At 46.7% G+C, this 16,532-nt stretch overlaps 1 protein-coding gene across 1 annotated transcript in view; it reads left to right on the top strand.

Moving 5' to 3' along the window:
- FBXL16 (F-box and leucine rich repeat protein 16) overlaps nt 1-16,532 on the top strand; it is a 121,075-nt gene that overhangs the window by 83,627 nt on the left and 20,916 nt on the right. The window lies entirely within an intron of this gene.

Raw genomic sequence — 16,532 nt, 5'->3', positions numbered from 1 at the left:
ATCCTTTTAGAGTAATTTAATTACATATTTCTATTCTGCCCCCAAAGTCCAAGGACTCCATCAAAGTAGACTACATCAATAAAAACCCAAAATACATAAAGTAATCATAATAAGGTCCTAAGATGCCAACAAAACAATTACAACAGCCATCAACCAATATAGACAATAGTCATAATAAATTTAAATGCCTATAAAATCCACCCCAAATTATCCCTAAATATGCTTAAAAACCAAATAAAATCAAAAGGTTAGATAAAATAAAGTCCCCTTAAACCCAGTCCATAACAGGATCACTGATACTGCACTGTATCAAAACGTATTACTTCCAGAACAACCTTGTCCTATATTCTTAGTTAAGTAAACAGCCAGGTTTTCAGTTCTTTGTGAAAGGACATATAGTTAGAGGCATTTCTCAATTGGACCAGTAATTTGTTCCAAAGAGAAGGAACCATACCTGAGAAAGAAGCGGCTTGTGTACCAGCTTTTGTAATAATTTTAATAGCTAGAACCTTTAATCTGACTTCTTGGTTGGCATGAAGAGTGCTCATTGGCTGGATCCAACACATCTTTTCCCTCAAATAAATGGGCCATTCTCTGTCAAAACTCAAAACCCTAAAGCTAAACTTTAAAACAAGTTTGCGCCAAGACTGAGTGAGTGGTAGGGTTTCATTATTTTCCATGAATCCTTTTCATGCATAAACTTTACCTAGTCATGTTCAGAAAGTCAGTTAGATGGCACAGTGTGAAGAAACCTTGGGCAGGTTTGAAAGTAACAGAAGCCCTCAGCCCCCCCCCTCCCCCATATACTGTTCTGAATATTTTGTCTATTGAGCGCGAGTTATTCCGGTTACAGTATCAGCGCATGGCCAATCACGCTGCTGTGCGAAATCTGCCTCAGTACTCAAGAACTCCTGACCGTGCTGCTCGCCAATGTTTGCAATTCAAAGCCAAGCCCTAAACAGTTCTTGCATTATTTTTCTAGCGCACGGACAGTGTGCACAGCATACACAAGCATAGTGAGGTCCATACTGAGATCCGATAAACGATGAGCACAAGTAAATAAGATGCTCAATTGATGGTGTAAATATGGAAAATGGGACTCGTGGCGGAAAGGAAGATTCAAGATCTTGCGGTACCACAACCCAGCCAGACTTTCACGCTACTAAGATGTCGCGGATTTGAACAGAAGTTGCCTGTATCTCGCTGACACCTGGAACCCAAAAGCCACATTTCGCTGTCCTTGTCTTCTAGGCCGCCTATACTTTGTTGCACAAAGCAAGAGGCAAGGGAGGGCCGGTAACGGGTGCTACTCTGTGGTCAGAGGACTCTTCTGTCATCTACCAAAGCACTGCAGAGCTGACTCTGGCGTTGCTGAAGAGAAACTGGGCAAGTTATCTCCCCCGGTTACTTATCCGTATGCACAATAGTGTTCACACCCTGCTGGTGCTCAGAGACAGGCGTTCTCAAGCTATGCTCTAGTGCGCTCTAACTGGGAAGATCTTTGGGTTCATATAAGGATCTAGGTCATGCACACATGTGAGCACAGGCAGCAGTGTTCCAGCAGAGTAGCAGGAGGGCTGCGAGAAGAGGCAGGTCCGTCCCTCCTCTCTTGCTGAAAGCAACATCTTTTTGGGTAAAGACATTCTGATGTCTCCCCCACCCACCTCCGTTGCTGTGGAAACCGCCTAGCCTTGCAGGGATTAATAATTAAGAACTCTTACTTTTGTAACTCTACTTGCCTGCTGGGTAATTTGCATGACATTATCCACAATGTTGTGAATGCTGAATTTTATTTGAAAAGTGGGTCCCTTCTAGGGTACTTACCAAAACCATCTTCCCAAACCTGTCCTGGGGAACACACACAGCCAGTCAGGGTTTCAGGAGAACCCCAGGGAATATACCCAAGATAAACCGGTGTCTACTGGAAAACCCAATATATGCTCATTTATTTCATGCAGATTCATTGTAGATGTCCTGACAACCTGATTGGCTTGGGAAGTCCCACCCTACGTCTTCAAGTAGTGACTCCATTGTGGTGATCTTTGTAGCCTGTCCCAGTCAATCAGATGGCTTAAAGAAGTCCATTATGCCAGCATCACAAATCCACGTCACTAAGGAACTGGGGAAGGGATCTTAACATTGTCTAAAGGGAATGCTAAACCATACCAACCCAATTCCTGCTGCTTGATGAAACAGCAACCCACCCAGCATGCCTGGCCCTTGAGTACTGAAAGCACTTCAGTCATCTCTCCCCAAAACTCCACTCAGCATTACTACCCCAGGCCTGAGCTAATCAAATATTTTCCCTTGTTCCCAGCTTCAGAAGAGGAAGATATGTAAAATGAAGTCTGGGTTTTCTTGGAAAAATATCACCCACCATTTACAAATAAAATGAGAATGTCCACATTTCCAGAAATGATTTAAAAAAAAAAAAAAGAAAAAAAAAAAGAAAAATTCTTCCAAGGCACCAGGAAATCTGGTACTCAATCCATTGTCAGAGAAGCAGTTTAACTCCTTGCCTAGCCTAAGAAAAGGCACCACTGTCATTCATGCATCTTTTTAGCTTGACACCACCATTAGTTTAATAGAATTACTCCGATAATGAATGTTGTCATATTATAATCACTGTAATCATTATTAGAATTCATTAGAAGTATTATGTTATTATAATTATTAATATTTGCTTCACTTTGCTCTGCATTGTTTTAAAACTCTGTAGCAGAAAAGCTAACAGGAAGGTCCCTGATTGGCTGCTTAAAGCCAAGGAACTATTAACGCTGAACGAAGGGCCAGATTTAAGTTTGAGGCAAGAGTAAAACAAGAAAAGTCTGGAAGTCAGTTTGTTGTTGCACAATTCTGAACAGAACGTCCTTTATTACTTACCCAGCGATTTCATTCTCTGCAGCTTCAGAAAGAGAAAGCAAATCATAGAAAGATAGTAATGATGACAGCAGAAAAAGACCAAATGATCATAGAAATGACAGCAGAAGAAGACCAAACGGCCCATCCAGTCTGCCCAGCAAGCTACGCACTTTTTCTTTTTTCTTTTTTTTTTATTTCTCTCATACTTCTGTTACTCTTGGCTCTTAGTAACCCTTTGGTTCCATTTCCTCTCCACCCGCACCATTAATGTAGAGAGCAGTGTTGGAACTGCATCCAAGTGAATATCTACCTTAGTTAGGGGTAGTAACCGCCGCAATAAGCAAGCTACACCCATGCATTTGTTTACCCAGACTATGTAACTCAGTCCTTGTTGGTTATTGTCTGTATATAGATCTACCTTTCTACGTTCCCCCTGCCGTTGAAGCAGAGAGCTATGCTGGATGTGTGTTGAAAGTGAAGTATCAGACTTCCTCCCCTGCCGTAGAAGCAGAGAGCTGTGTTGGATATGCGTTGAAAGTGAAGTATCAGACTTTTTCCCCTGCCGTAGGAGAGAGCTATGTTGGATTTGCTTGAAGTATCAGACTTCTCCCTGTCGTTGAAGCAGAGAGCTATGCTGGATATGCGTTGAAAGTGAAGTATCAGACTTTTTCCCCTGCCGTAGAAGGAGAGAGCTATGTTGGATTTGCTTGAAGTATCAGACTTCTCCCCTGCCGTTGAAGCAGAGAGCTATGCTGAATATGCATTGAAAGTAAAGTATCTGGCCTATTTAGTTTGGGGCAGCAACCGCTGTGACAAGCAAGCCAATCCCCGCTTTTCGTGAATGCAAATCCTTTTTTTTTTCCACACTTCCTCCTGCCGCTGAAGCCCAGAGCAACGCTGGAGTCGCACCAACCGTGCGCATGTTCATTGAATAAGGGCATAATCTTCAGGCAGTAGCCGTCACTCCCGTGAGCCACCCACTCTTCATTCACGTCCTCTAGACTTGAATGAATGATCCATCCAGTTTGCCCAGCAAGTTTTATAAGGAAGTAACCACTGCTCCGTGCAGGTTGCCCCAGTGTCTCTGTTTAGGGTAGTACCTGCCGCTCTGTGCTGGTTACTCCCAAGCTTTATGTTATGGGTAGTAATATTTCCCAATCAGACAATGCTGCTTGAGCGTGCTTTGCTTATGGATTTTGGCCGTAGAAGCAGTCCTGTGCTTTTTCCCAGATGTCTGCGTATCAGTAACCTGGACTATAAAAGTCGGGGCCCACCATTGGCTGTCATCTGAATCCGATTCTCCTTTTCCCCCCTTCCGTTGAAGCGGAGAGCGATTGTTTCAGTTGCTCCAAAAGCATCAATAAGGCTAATCAGTTACTGGTAGTAATCCCAGTGCCTTCTGATTAAAGGCAGTAACTGCTGCACTGAGCAGGTTACCCCCATGCCCCCTTTCCTTCATTTCCAACCTCCAACCTTTAGGGCTACTCATTGTTTATCCCATGCCCTCTTGAATTAGTTTACTGTTGCCATCCTCACCACCTCCTCCGGAAGGGTTTTCCAGGCATCCACCTCCCTCTCTGTGAAGAATTATTTCCTGACATTGGTTCTGAGCCCTCTTCCCTGGAGTTTCATTTCTTGACCCCTAGTTCTACTGTTTCCTTTCCAATGGAAAAGGTTCAAAGTTTGCGCATCATTAAAACCTTTCAGGTATCTGAAGGTCTGTATCATTTCTCCCCTGCAGGGTGTACACATATTCAGATCCTTCAGCCTCTCCTCATGAGTCTTCTGATAATGACCCCCACAACATTTTGTTCTCCCCTCTCTGGACCACCTCCATCCTGTCTCTATCCTTTTTGAGATACGGTCTCCAGAACTGAACCCAGAACTCCAGATGTGGCCTCACCAAAGACCCGTCAAAAGGCATCATCACCTCTTTTTTTTCTTGCTGATTATTCCTTTCTCTATGCAACCCAGCATTCTTCTGGCTTTAGCTATTGCCTTGTCACATTGCTTCTCTGCCTTCAGATCGCCAGACACTATCACCCCAAGGTCCCTCTCCCAGTCCCTGCACATCAGTCTTTCACTCCTCATCATATACAGCTCTTTTAGATTACTGCACCCCCAGCTGCCAAATCTTCGACCACTCTTCAAGCTTTCTTAAATCACTTCTCATTCTCTCCTTCAGGTATGTCCACTCTGTTGCAGATCTTAGTATCATTTGCAGATAGACACACTTTACCTTCTACCTCTTCCACAATGTTGCTCACAAAGATATTGAACAAAACTGGACCCAAAACTGATACCTGTGGCACTCCACTTAACACCACTGTCTCCTATCAGTCTACCAGTTTGTAATCCACTTCACCACCTTGACGCCCACTCTCAAGCTTCTCATTTTATTCACAAGTCTCCTATGCGGGACCCTATCAAAAGCTTTGCTGAAATCCAAGTCAATCACATCGAGCGCTCTTCCCTGATTCAATTCTCTAGTCACCCAATCAAACAAAATCAATCAGATTTGTCTGACAGGACCTTCCCTGGTGAATCCATGCTGCCTGGATTGTAAAGCATTCCCTATCCTTTCCTTCAGCAGAGTCCCCGTTAATTTTCCCACCACCGAGGTGAGGTTAACCTGCCTGTAGTTTCCAGCCTCCTCCCTGCTACCACCCTTGTGAAGCGGGTCCACCACTGCTCTTCTCCAATGTCACGGCACCTCTCCTACTTCCAGGGATCTATTGAACAGATCTTTCCATAGGAAGCAACTGAAACAAGCAAAACCTTCTGCAAAAAAAGCACCTTGCCAGATTTCAGCGATTTTTTTTTTTTTTTTTTGCATAGGGCTTTGAAATAATTTTTGCATTTTTTTAAATATTTGCTTATTTCATGTTTCATGCCAGAATATTGTTTGGTCATCTATGATTTGCAATACATTTTTGTGTGCAATATCAGGAAGAACTATTAATAAATTAACTTTCATGGAAAGTCACCCAGAACAGCAAAGTTGTTTTTTTTTTTTTCTTTTATTCTGAAATCTCTCTCATTCCAGATGATCTGAGTATTCACATGTTTGATAAACCCTCCCCTGCATAACCAATCCCACCAGCTGTAATAGATCACATTAAAATCTCAGTAACCCATTTTATCCAAGAAAGTTTAAAAATTGCCAAATGATGTGTTGAAATGATTCTTTCCTCTTCAGAGATGACCCGTGATGAAATATATATATATATTTAGCTACGAAGCTGTCAATCCTGCATCATCTTTTCAGAAGTGTAAAGAGCAGGGCTGGTTCTTTCATTAGGTGAAGGAGGCAGTCACCTAGGACACCAAACATTTAGGGGGGGGGGGTGTACCCCTACCCATTTTTAAGGCACAGCACCACTAGAGAGAAGGGAATGGATGCTGGGGTGGATGTGAGGGTGGAGATAGAGCAGGAACTGGGTGGGTGGGGTTGTGGAGAGAGGGCACTGGGTGCCTGGCGGGTGAGGGGAGGATGGAGAGAGAGAGGGAGGGAGAGGATTTTGGTCCTATGGGGGTGGAGAGAGAGGATGCTGGGCAGTGCAAAAAGGGGACAAAGAGATTGGGATAATGCTGATGTGCTTAGCAGAGAGTGAAGGGAAGAGAGAGGAGGATCCTGGGGGAGGAAGGCGAGGAGAGGTACTGGACAAGGGGGATAGTGAGGAATGGTGGGCAAGGGGCAAAGGGAGGGGCATGCAGGACAGCAGATGGTGAGAGCAAAGCACGGTCGGATTTAAGAGTTTTGCATCCATAGGCAGAGTGGGAGAGTGTGGGGGGGAGGGGGGGAGGAGACCTAGAGATCAGGAAATAGGGAAATCCCTTTCACCCCACCATCCCCCAAAGTCCCTCAGTGCCATAGCAGTGCCCCTTTGAAGGGGACTGCTAGGGCAGGCTCCTACTCAGCACAGTGGCACTCCATTTTGGCCTGGGGGTTTGACATCTTTGCCTATGTTACCTGTGCCTAAATTCGGGCCTGGACCAGACTGAGAGGTGGATGTTGAATAGGACGAGAGAGGGGACTGCTGTACTGGAGCTGCTACAGACAGGCAGATTTGTAAGGGGAAGGTTCCCCCAGGACATCTATCATCCATGCACTGGCCCTGGCAATGAGCAGGGCACAGATCAGGCTATTCAGCTGCTTGTCCCAGGCTTGATTTTCACTGAAATATTTGTTGCAATCAAGCTGTACCATAAAACCCCACTTTTATTTCATTGGCATGCATTTAGCTGAGATTCTCCATTAAGCTGCCAGGCAAAAAGAAATTTGTGCAAAAGAAGAGGATGCAAAAAAATCCACAGCTCAGCAGAATTGAAGAAGTTCAAGTTTTCACAAGCTATGCAATTCGATTCAGGGCAAATGCTCGTTAAAAAAAAAAAAATAAAAATTTGTACAGGCTAAAAGAAACACAGCAACTACAGCAGCAGCACTTTTGCCCAGTGCCCAAATCTGGCCTTTAATTTTCCAGCTAATGAAAAAATTCAGAAAATTAAACAGCAAATGCAAAGAATTTGCTTTCCTACTTGAAACCAATCGTTTCATTTCCAGCCTCGATACGAAGCGGTCCTGCACCTGGGTTGTCAGAGCTATTATGCAGCTGCTTTCAGGGAACGAGACAACAAAGCCTCTCCCAAGTAAGCCAGCAGAGCAGCCGTATGCAAACCTTAATGTATATTATTTTTACATGATGGCCAGAGAACGCTGGTTACATCGTGCTTAAAAATGGGCTTGTTGTGGAGATCAGAACTGAACGCTGGACTACCAGGAGTCAGGGCTGGGCTAGCAGAAGGCACTGCAGGAACAGTACGAGGCAGTGCTGTAGAAGTTGCTTTCAGGCCGATGCAATACTGTGCACTCAGGCCAGCGCACAGGTTAACTTGCGGCTGGATGCGCGTCCATAACCCTGTATGCAATAAGGGGATTAGCGCATCCAAAACGCGCATCCAAAGCTGCACGTAGCTAATAGTGCTCGTCACATGTAAATGCCATGTTGATGAGGCTATTACCTAGTACCACCTTATGCAAAAATTAAATGTGCGCCCGACATGCACATTTTTAGCCTCAAAAATTAACACCAGCCACGGAGCTGGTGTTAAGTCTTGAGGATCTCCAAAAGTTAACTGAAAAGCCAAAAAATACTGCTTTTCTGTAGTCCCTACAACTTAATATCATGGCGATATGAAGTCAGAGGAACCGAAAAAAGAAGTAACTTGTAAAATAAATAAATAAATAAATAAATGTCTTGTAAGTCAGGTTAGGAAAAAGGACACTCAATTAACGAGCGTCCATTTTCCTAATCCATGGCCATGCACAAATTAGGAAAAAAACGGACACTTTGGGGTAGATTTTATAAATGTACGCACGGGTGTACTTTTGTTCGTGCACCAGGCGCGAACAAAAGTACGCTGGATTTTATAAGATACACGCGTATCTTATAAAATCCAGGGTCGGCGCGCGCAAGGGGGTGCACATTTGTGCAACCTGCGCGCGCCGAGCCCAGCCCAGCGCGCGCTGCCTGTTCCCTCCGAGGCCGCTCCGAAATCGGAGCGGCCTCGGAGAGAACTTTCCTTGCACCTCCCCTCACCTTCCCCTCCCTTCCCCTACCTAACCCCCCCCCCCCCCCGGCCCTATCTAACCCCCCCCTACCTTTGTTGGCAGATTTACGCCTGCAGTAAGCAGGCGTAAATCTGCGCGCGCCAGCAGGCTGCTGGCGCGCCATCACCCAACCCGGGGGCTGGTCGGGAGGCCTCGACCACGCCCCCAGGCCGGCACCACGCCCCCGAAACGCCGCATCACTCGTGGCACGCCCCGACACGCCCCTCCATGCAAGCCCCGGGACTTACGCGCATCCCGGGGCTTGTGCTCGCCGCCGAGCCTATGCAAAACAGGCTCAGCGCGCGCAGAGGTTTTCGGGGGGTACGCGCGTACTCCTTTGAAAATCTACCCCTTTGAGCGCACAGCCACTTCTCCTGGGCACCCGATGCCACGGATGCATTAGGGATGCACAATTTGTCCCTAGCGCATCCTTTTTAGCGCAGCAGCTCATTTGCCTATTGCATCGAGCGCCCAGGAGAGACGATCGTGTGCGTATTAAAAAAAAAGGTGCGTCCAGTTTGGATTCACGTTTATAGCGCATCGTTATTGCATCAGCCTGTTTGTAAAAAAAAAAAACTAGTTAAAGTTACTATTTATTCCTACACAAATCTAAGTAAATAAAACATCACTTTCTAGCAAATGTGCTCCAGTCTATTAGTGTTCCCATTTTCGGAAACAGATCCTGAGAAGTTGTGCATCTGAAAAGAACTAAGCTAACACTTTGTGATGCCACAGCAGTTAAGTTGCTTCTTGGTGAACTAAACAAACAAGTGGTCATGTACATGACTGTATTTTGCTAAATCTAACTAGCTGTAAGTAACTGGATCCTCTGCAACACTAGCAGGCAGCCACTCCTAGGATATTCAAGGGTGCTGCAGGGAAGCATTGAGGTGTAGTGGCAGTGTGCAGGTTTCAGTACTGGAATATCAGAGGGTGCTGCAGGGCAGGATTGAGGATCATTGGTAGAGCTGTGTGTGTTTGTGTATCTCAGAAATGGAATATCAGGGGGTGTTGCAAGGCAGGACTGAGGTAAAGTGATAGAGCTGTGTGTGTCTCTCAGAAATGGAATATCAGGGGGTGCTGCAGGGCAGATCTGAGGTACATTAATAGATTGTGTATGTGTGTGTGTGCTTCAGAAATGGAATAATAATTTCTTTCTGTTCCTTTGGACTTGCAGCTTTTATTGGGCTACAATGCCATAAACCTTTATGCACAGCCACCCGAGATGTTTTCCCTCTGTTTTTTTATTCCCTGCTCCCAACTCAGCTCAGCCATCGCAGCAACGATCCTCAGTCAGGGACCACCAACTATAGCTCTCTCTGGAGCTCAGCTAATATTGACCTTAAGTCTGGCCACCAAGTGTTGCTGCTGAGCGCTGGCTGAGATTCCTTCTCCCCAGGGTCTGTGAACTCTCCACAGCACCCCCACCTGGCGGAGGGATCAGAACCCTGATAGCCCTGAGCCACTGGGCTAGCCCTGCTGGAAGGCAGGATGAAGGTTCGGTGGTAGAACTGTCTGAGGTTTCAGTTCTGCAGTGTGGAGGGATGCCTGTCTATTTTCGTGCAGTTGTTCACATATTGGATTGTCTGTCTACAACGGGCAGGCAACTCTGGCCCTCGAATACCGCAAACAGGTCTGGCTTTCAGGATATTCCCAATGAAAATGCATGTGATAGAGAGGCACTGTTACGGTCCCGGGCCGTGCCCCGGTCCCTTCACTTACCTCGGGGCCGGCCTGGGCTGCTGAAACGCCCTTTGACTGTGCCATAAACCTGGTCCCTGGCACTACGCCTCCCAGGGGGTGGGTTTACCCCCGTGTCACTTCCGGAAACTCGGGCCATGTCTTCCTATATTCAAGAGAATTTGGACAGAGGTTTCATTCGGCCCTCTAATTCCCCCGCCGGGGCCGGGTTCTTCTTTATGGCCAAGAAGGATGGGTCACTCCGACCCTGCATCGATTACTGTGGCCTCAACGCCATCACACAGCGGGACAGGTACACTTTGCCTCTGATTCCAGAGTTACTAGACCGGCTACAAGGAGCGAAGGTCTTTACCAAGCTTTACCTCCGGGGTGCGTATAATTTGGTACGGATACGACCCGGCCACGAATGGAAGACCGCATTCAATACTAGAGACGGACACTACGAATGTTTGGTCATGCCCTTTGGCTTATGCAATGCCCCTGCGGTCTTTCAAAACCTCATGAATGAGGTCTTGAGGGATATGTTGCATACCTCGGTCATCATATACCTCGATGATGTGTTGGTGTATTCTAAGGATTTGTCCACGCACTGCGTACAAGTACGGCAAGTACTACAGAAACTTCGGGACAATCGTATATTTGCCAAGTTAGAGAAGTGCCAGTTCAAGCAGGAATCCTTGCCGTTTCTCGGATATATAGTCTCATCCACGGGCTTCCATATGGACTCTGATAAATTGCTGGCCATTCGAGATTGGCCACAGCCGGTAGGGGTCAAGGCCCTACAACGCTTCCTGGGCTTCGCTAATTTCTATCGCCAGTTCATACCCCATTACTCCAAGATGGTGGCACCGCTTACGGCCCTTACCAGGAAGGGTGCCGATGTGAAGAATTGGTCCCAGATGGCAATAAGTGCTTTCCAGAGGCTGAAGGAAGCCTTTCTCCTTGATGTCTGTCTCCATCATCCAAATCCGCAGCGTCCTTAGCCTGTTATCCACTAAAGGCAAACCCCTACCATGTTCCTATTATTCTCGAAAATTCTCTCTGGCGGAGAGAAATTACAGTATCGGCGATAAGGAGCTCCTGGCCATCAAGCTCGCGCTGGAGGAATGGCGGCAGTGGCTGGAGGGGGCCCAATACCCTGTGATTGTCTATACGGATCACAAGAACCTGGAATCCTTGTGCCAAGCCCAACGCCTTAATTCTCAACAAGCCCGATGTTCATTCTTCTTTAGCCGGTTCAATTTCCTCCTCCGGTACAGGCCAGCTTCCAAGAACATTAGAGTGGATGCCCTCTCACGCATGGCTGAAACAGAGGATAACCCGGATCTGCCCCGTTATATCCTCGATCCAGCCAAAGTCCTTCTTGCAGCATCAGAGGTGGTTCCCATGGGTAAGACAATCGTACCCGTTCACCTGCTCAAGAAGGTGTTGTCATGGGCTCATGACTCATTGACCGCAGGGCATTCGGGGGTCGCTCAGACCTTGGATCTGCTGACTGAGTATTACTAGTGGCCTCAGGTTAGGAGAGATGTTCGTCTTTGTCAGCTCCTTCCCGACCTGTGCTAGACAAAAGACGCTGACTGGTCGCCCATGGGGGCTCCTTCAACCATTGCCTATCCCCACCGAGCCATGGACCCATGTGTCGACTGACTTCATCGTGGACTTGCCACCTTCTGAAGGGAAAACAGTGATATGGGTCACGATCGACAAGTTTTCGAAGATGGCCCACTTCGTCCCCCTCACCAAGTTACCAACGGCACCTGAGCTCGCTAGTCTTTTCGCCCAGCACATCTTTTGCCTACACGGACTTCCTCTCCATATTGCCTCTGACCGGGGCTCACAGTTCACGGCTAAATATTGGAGAGCACTCTGCAAGATATTTGGGGTCCAGTTGGACTTCACGACCACCTTTCATCCCCAAGGCAATGGCCAAGCAGAACGCACAAATCGGACTTTGAAAGCCTTCCTCCGAGCCTTCGTGGGAGACATACAAGATGATTGGGTGGCTTTACTCCCGTGGGCAGAATTCTCCTACAACCACCATAGGCATTTGGCCACCAGTAGGCTCCCTTCCAGGTAGTCTATGGGAGATGTCTCCGACCTCCTTTGCCTTTGCCATTGGCAGTCCCATCACCAGCCGTGCAACTCACAGCCCAACAGCTACACAGCCTCTGGGGCTCTACTCGGGAGAAACTTCAACGTACGGCAGTCACGGTAAAGAGGTATGCGGACCGTCTGCGACATCCAGCTCCAACATTCCTTCCCGGGGACAAGGTATGGCTAAGTACCAAACACTTTCGCCTGTGGGTTCCTTCGATACGCTTGGCTCTGAGGTACATTGGCCCGTTCCCAATCATGGAACGGGTGGGTGCGGTCTCCTACCGGCTCCACCTTCCCTCTACGCTCAGGGTTCATAATGTTTTTCATGTCTCGTTGCTGAAGCCATTGGTCTTGTCCATCTTCCATAACAGGATCCCTGAATCCACCACTCCCGCGGCCCAGGAGGACACAGTCTACCAAGTAAAGGACATCTTGGATGTACGGTTCCATCATTGTAGATGGGAGTACCTCCTTTCCTGGGAGGGCTATGGCCCCGAAGAGAATACGTGGGAACCGGTCTCTAACATCCTGGACAAGGGGATGCTCTGCCAGTTCCACTTGGATCATCCTGCTACGCCCCCCTGTGAAGGGGGCGTAGGAGGGGGGTACTGTTACGGTCCCGGGCTGTGCCCTGGTCCCTTCACTTACCTCGGGGCTGGCCAGGGCCACTGAAATGCCTCTCCGGCCAGCAAGGCCCGTCCCGGTTTCTGCCGCAGCACTCCCTCCTCGAGGGAGACGCCATCGATCCTCCGCGCCTGGCCCCGCCCCCTAGGCGCGTGCGCGGGGCTCAGGATTTAAAGGGGCCAGTGTGGGAAGAGTAAGAATGGCCCACAGATGACATCAGACGCTGCAGGGGTATTTAAGCCCTGCAGCTAGGCCTATGCTTTGCCTTGCAACGAGGTTCACTCATTGTTGAGAGTTACTAGTTGCTGCTTCTGACTCCGGCTTCCGACTACTGGCTTCTGACTTCGGCTTCCGACTACTGGCTTCTGACTCCGGCTCGAATGCTGGCTTCTGACTCCGGCTCTTGTCCACTGGTTTCTGACTCCGGCTTTCATCCAGGAGGCCTCGCCTAAGTCCAAGCGGCTCAGGTCCTTACGAGCTCCTCTCGGGGGGACCGCGGATTCCAGTGGTGAAGTTCCAGTTAGCCTCCTGGCTTCAGCTCTACTCTTCTCTATGCGCTGGAACTCTTCTTCAGACACCGACCCACAGGAGACCGCACGTAGGTCCAAGCAGCCTGGGTCCTCATGGGCTCCTCCTGGGGGGACCTCGGGCTTCCAGTGGTGAAGATCCCTCCAGTCTCCTGCCCTGTGCTGCCTCCTGGCTTAGACTTCCACTGTGGGTCTTCCCATGGTGTGTCATCATCTGTCCCAGCTGGCTCAAGGGTCCACGAATCCAACAGGCAGTGCATGCAAATCTATCTCATGCATATTCATTTTGGATATCCTGGAAACCTCACCTGTTTGTGGTACTCGAGGACTGCAGTTGCCTACTCTTGATCTAAGTTATGCACTAGTTGAAATTCCTGGGAGCCCCTTTTATGTTATTTTGTGAAAATAAAGTACTCAGCAAGGGGAGAAAAGCTGGCCCTTGATAAGAAACTGATGAGGCGAAGAAAGAAGGAGGTGAGAAGGAGAAAAGATTCCGGTGACCATCTGGAGGTGAGGACTATCTCCTGGCCTCGACGGGGTCCTATCTGGCTTATCAGCATCTGACGTCACGGCGGAGCGACACTTCAGAGGCCTATAAGAATGGCTCATCTGCAAAAAACTTTGAGGTGGAAAAAGAAGGCAGTGAAAAGGAGAAAAGATACCGGTGACCATCCAGACGTGAAGACTATCTCCCGGCCTCGACGGGGTCCTATCCAGCTTATCAGCAACTGACATCACAGCAGTGTGACACTTCAGAGGCCTATAAGAATGGCCCATCTGCAGAAAACTTTGAGGTGGAGAAAGAAGGAGGTGAGGAGAAAAGATACTGGTGACCATCCGGAGGTGAGGACTATCTCCTGGCCTCGATGCGGTCCTATCCGGCTTATCAGCGTCTGAAGTCACGGCGGAGCAATGCTTCAGAGGCCTATAGGAACGGTCTATCTGCAGCACGCAGCTGCCGCTGGCGCACCACCTAAGCCGCACGCGGCTTTGTTGTGAGTTTGAAATTTAAATCACTCTCCTTGTTCTCCTACTCTTGTAACCTCACTCCACTGACCTCCATGACTTCTTGAAGCCTCATTTTCCGGACCTAAGTTGTTTGATCCTGCACTATTGATCGTGGGAGCATTCATAGGGGTCCTTGAATTACCTTAAAAAGTGCCTCACTCAGTGAGAAAGAGGAGGGCAAGGGAAAAGGAAACCCTACCCCCAGTAGCATTGACAATATTGGGCCTGATGGATGCGACGTGAAATGGGGAGAGACTCAGCTGGGGGTTAGCTTGCTAGGAGAGTGCCGGGAGGAAGTTTTAACCGACACCTCCCTTGAGCTTCAAACAACTTTGTCCCCAGCTTGTCGGATTGCGCCTGAGAATCTGGCTGAAGATAGGCTCTTGGAACAGCTGAGAATTGAGGCAGCTGTCCCCCCCCCCCCCCCTGCTTTAAAAGCGAGAGGAGAGTACTGAAGCATGGATGGATGGATGGATTCCCCTATCTTTCAGCGGAACACAGGTGAAGTTGCCAGTGGGGATGGGACTCTGCCAGTAACTGGAGACGGACTCAAGATACCGGAGATGAAAAAAGAAGAACTGGTAAGACCTCCAGAGATAACATTAAATTCAATTTGGGAAGCTTTACAAACATTAAATACAAATTTATATAATCAAGTTTCACCTATATATAAATTTATGGAAAATTTTGGTCCTCGATTCATTGAAGTGGAAAAAGAAGTAAAAGAAACCAAGAAATCTATAGCCTCAATTGAAGAGGCAAATAAAGAAAAAATTGATCTGTATGCCTCCTTAATAAAAGAAAATCAAATGATTGCCTTAAGGATGGAGCAGCTGGAAGATCAGTCTAGAGCAAAAAACCTTCGGTTTTATTAATTTCCCCAAGGATAAATTCACACCTCCCAAAGCGATGTGGAAAAAATATATGTTTGAAGTGTTAAAAATTCCTGAGCAGGCCCTTCCGCTTACCTCAAGAGTATATTATATCGCATCCTTTAAAAAGAAAGATGTGCAAGATCACAAGGGAATACAGGTACTTGCTCCAACTGAACCAGTAGCTCCACCCTTAAATTTAACTGAAATCTTGGAGACATCTCAAGAAAAATTGGTTGCACCAGCAATTCTTGTGGTAGATTTTCTTTTAGAAACTGATAAGCAGTGGACTCTCAGAATGTATTTTCAACATCGTATTGATACTTTCCTAAATGTAAAAGTTAGTGTCTTCCCAAATATTTTAAGAGCAACACAGAAAAAAAGAAAGCAATTTCTTTTGTTGAAGTCTAGGGTGAATGAGATAGGAGCGTCATTTTTTATTAAATTTCCTTGTAGGTGTATTGTTAGATACCAAGGTAATACACATATCTTTTTTGCCCCAAATCAACTTTCCATTTTTCTGTCAAATAAGCTAATTCCTTTAAGTAGTTTGTCTCCAATACTGTCAGAACATCCATAAATCTGGTATGAAATCCCGAAAGTAATAAGATAGATCCCCGTAGTGCAGGTATTTCTTTTCTGTTTTTCTTTTTATTTCTTTTATCTCTGCAATTGTGGAATTAGGTCCTTATATATATTTGGAGGACTGGGAAGAGAGTGGAATTTAATAATGTTAATAATGTGAATATAGATTTGATTATGGGTTGTCCTTATTTGTAGAAAAGTAAAAGATGGTTAACTTTATTGTCCTCTGTTTACTTTATTGTAATATGTTTAAATACTTCCTTGTTTTCATATCAAGATGCTGTATGCTTGAAATATGTTCAATACTCTCTTGTTTTCATATCAAGATGTTATATGCTTGAAATATATTTCTGAAAATCAATAAAAAAGAAAAGAAAAAGAAACTGAAAGCAGGGAGAGCCTTTGGTAAGAAGTCAGTAGCACATCACTGCAGTGTTGGCTCCAAAAATTATTGTATTGGGGGGGGGGGGAACGGTGAATGTCTTTATTTATTTATTTTACATTTTTATATACCGACATTCGTTAGGAACATCACATTAGTTTCCATAGAACTAGTAATGCAGCGTAACAGAGTTTTACAAAGAACAAGTTTGAACAGGGGGGTGAGGGGAGAGGTATTTAAAACTATGACATGGGAATCAT

Source organism: Rhinatrema bivittatum, chromosome 14, assembly GCF_901001135.1.
Source record: "Rhinatrema bivittatum chromosome 14, aRhiBiv1.1, whole genome shotgun sequence".
Classification (NCBI taxonomy): Eukaryota; Metazoa; Chordata; class Amphibia; order Gymnophiona; family Rhinatrematidae; genus Rhinatrema; species Rhinatrema bivittatum.
Note: the sequence above shows the minus strand (reverse complement) of the source record. Positions and strands in the feature narration are given on the sequence as shown.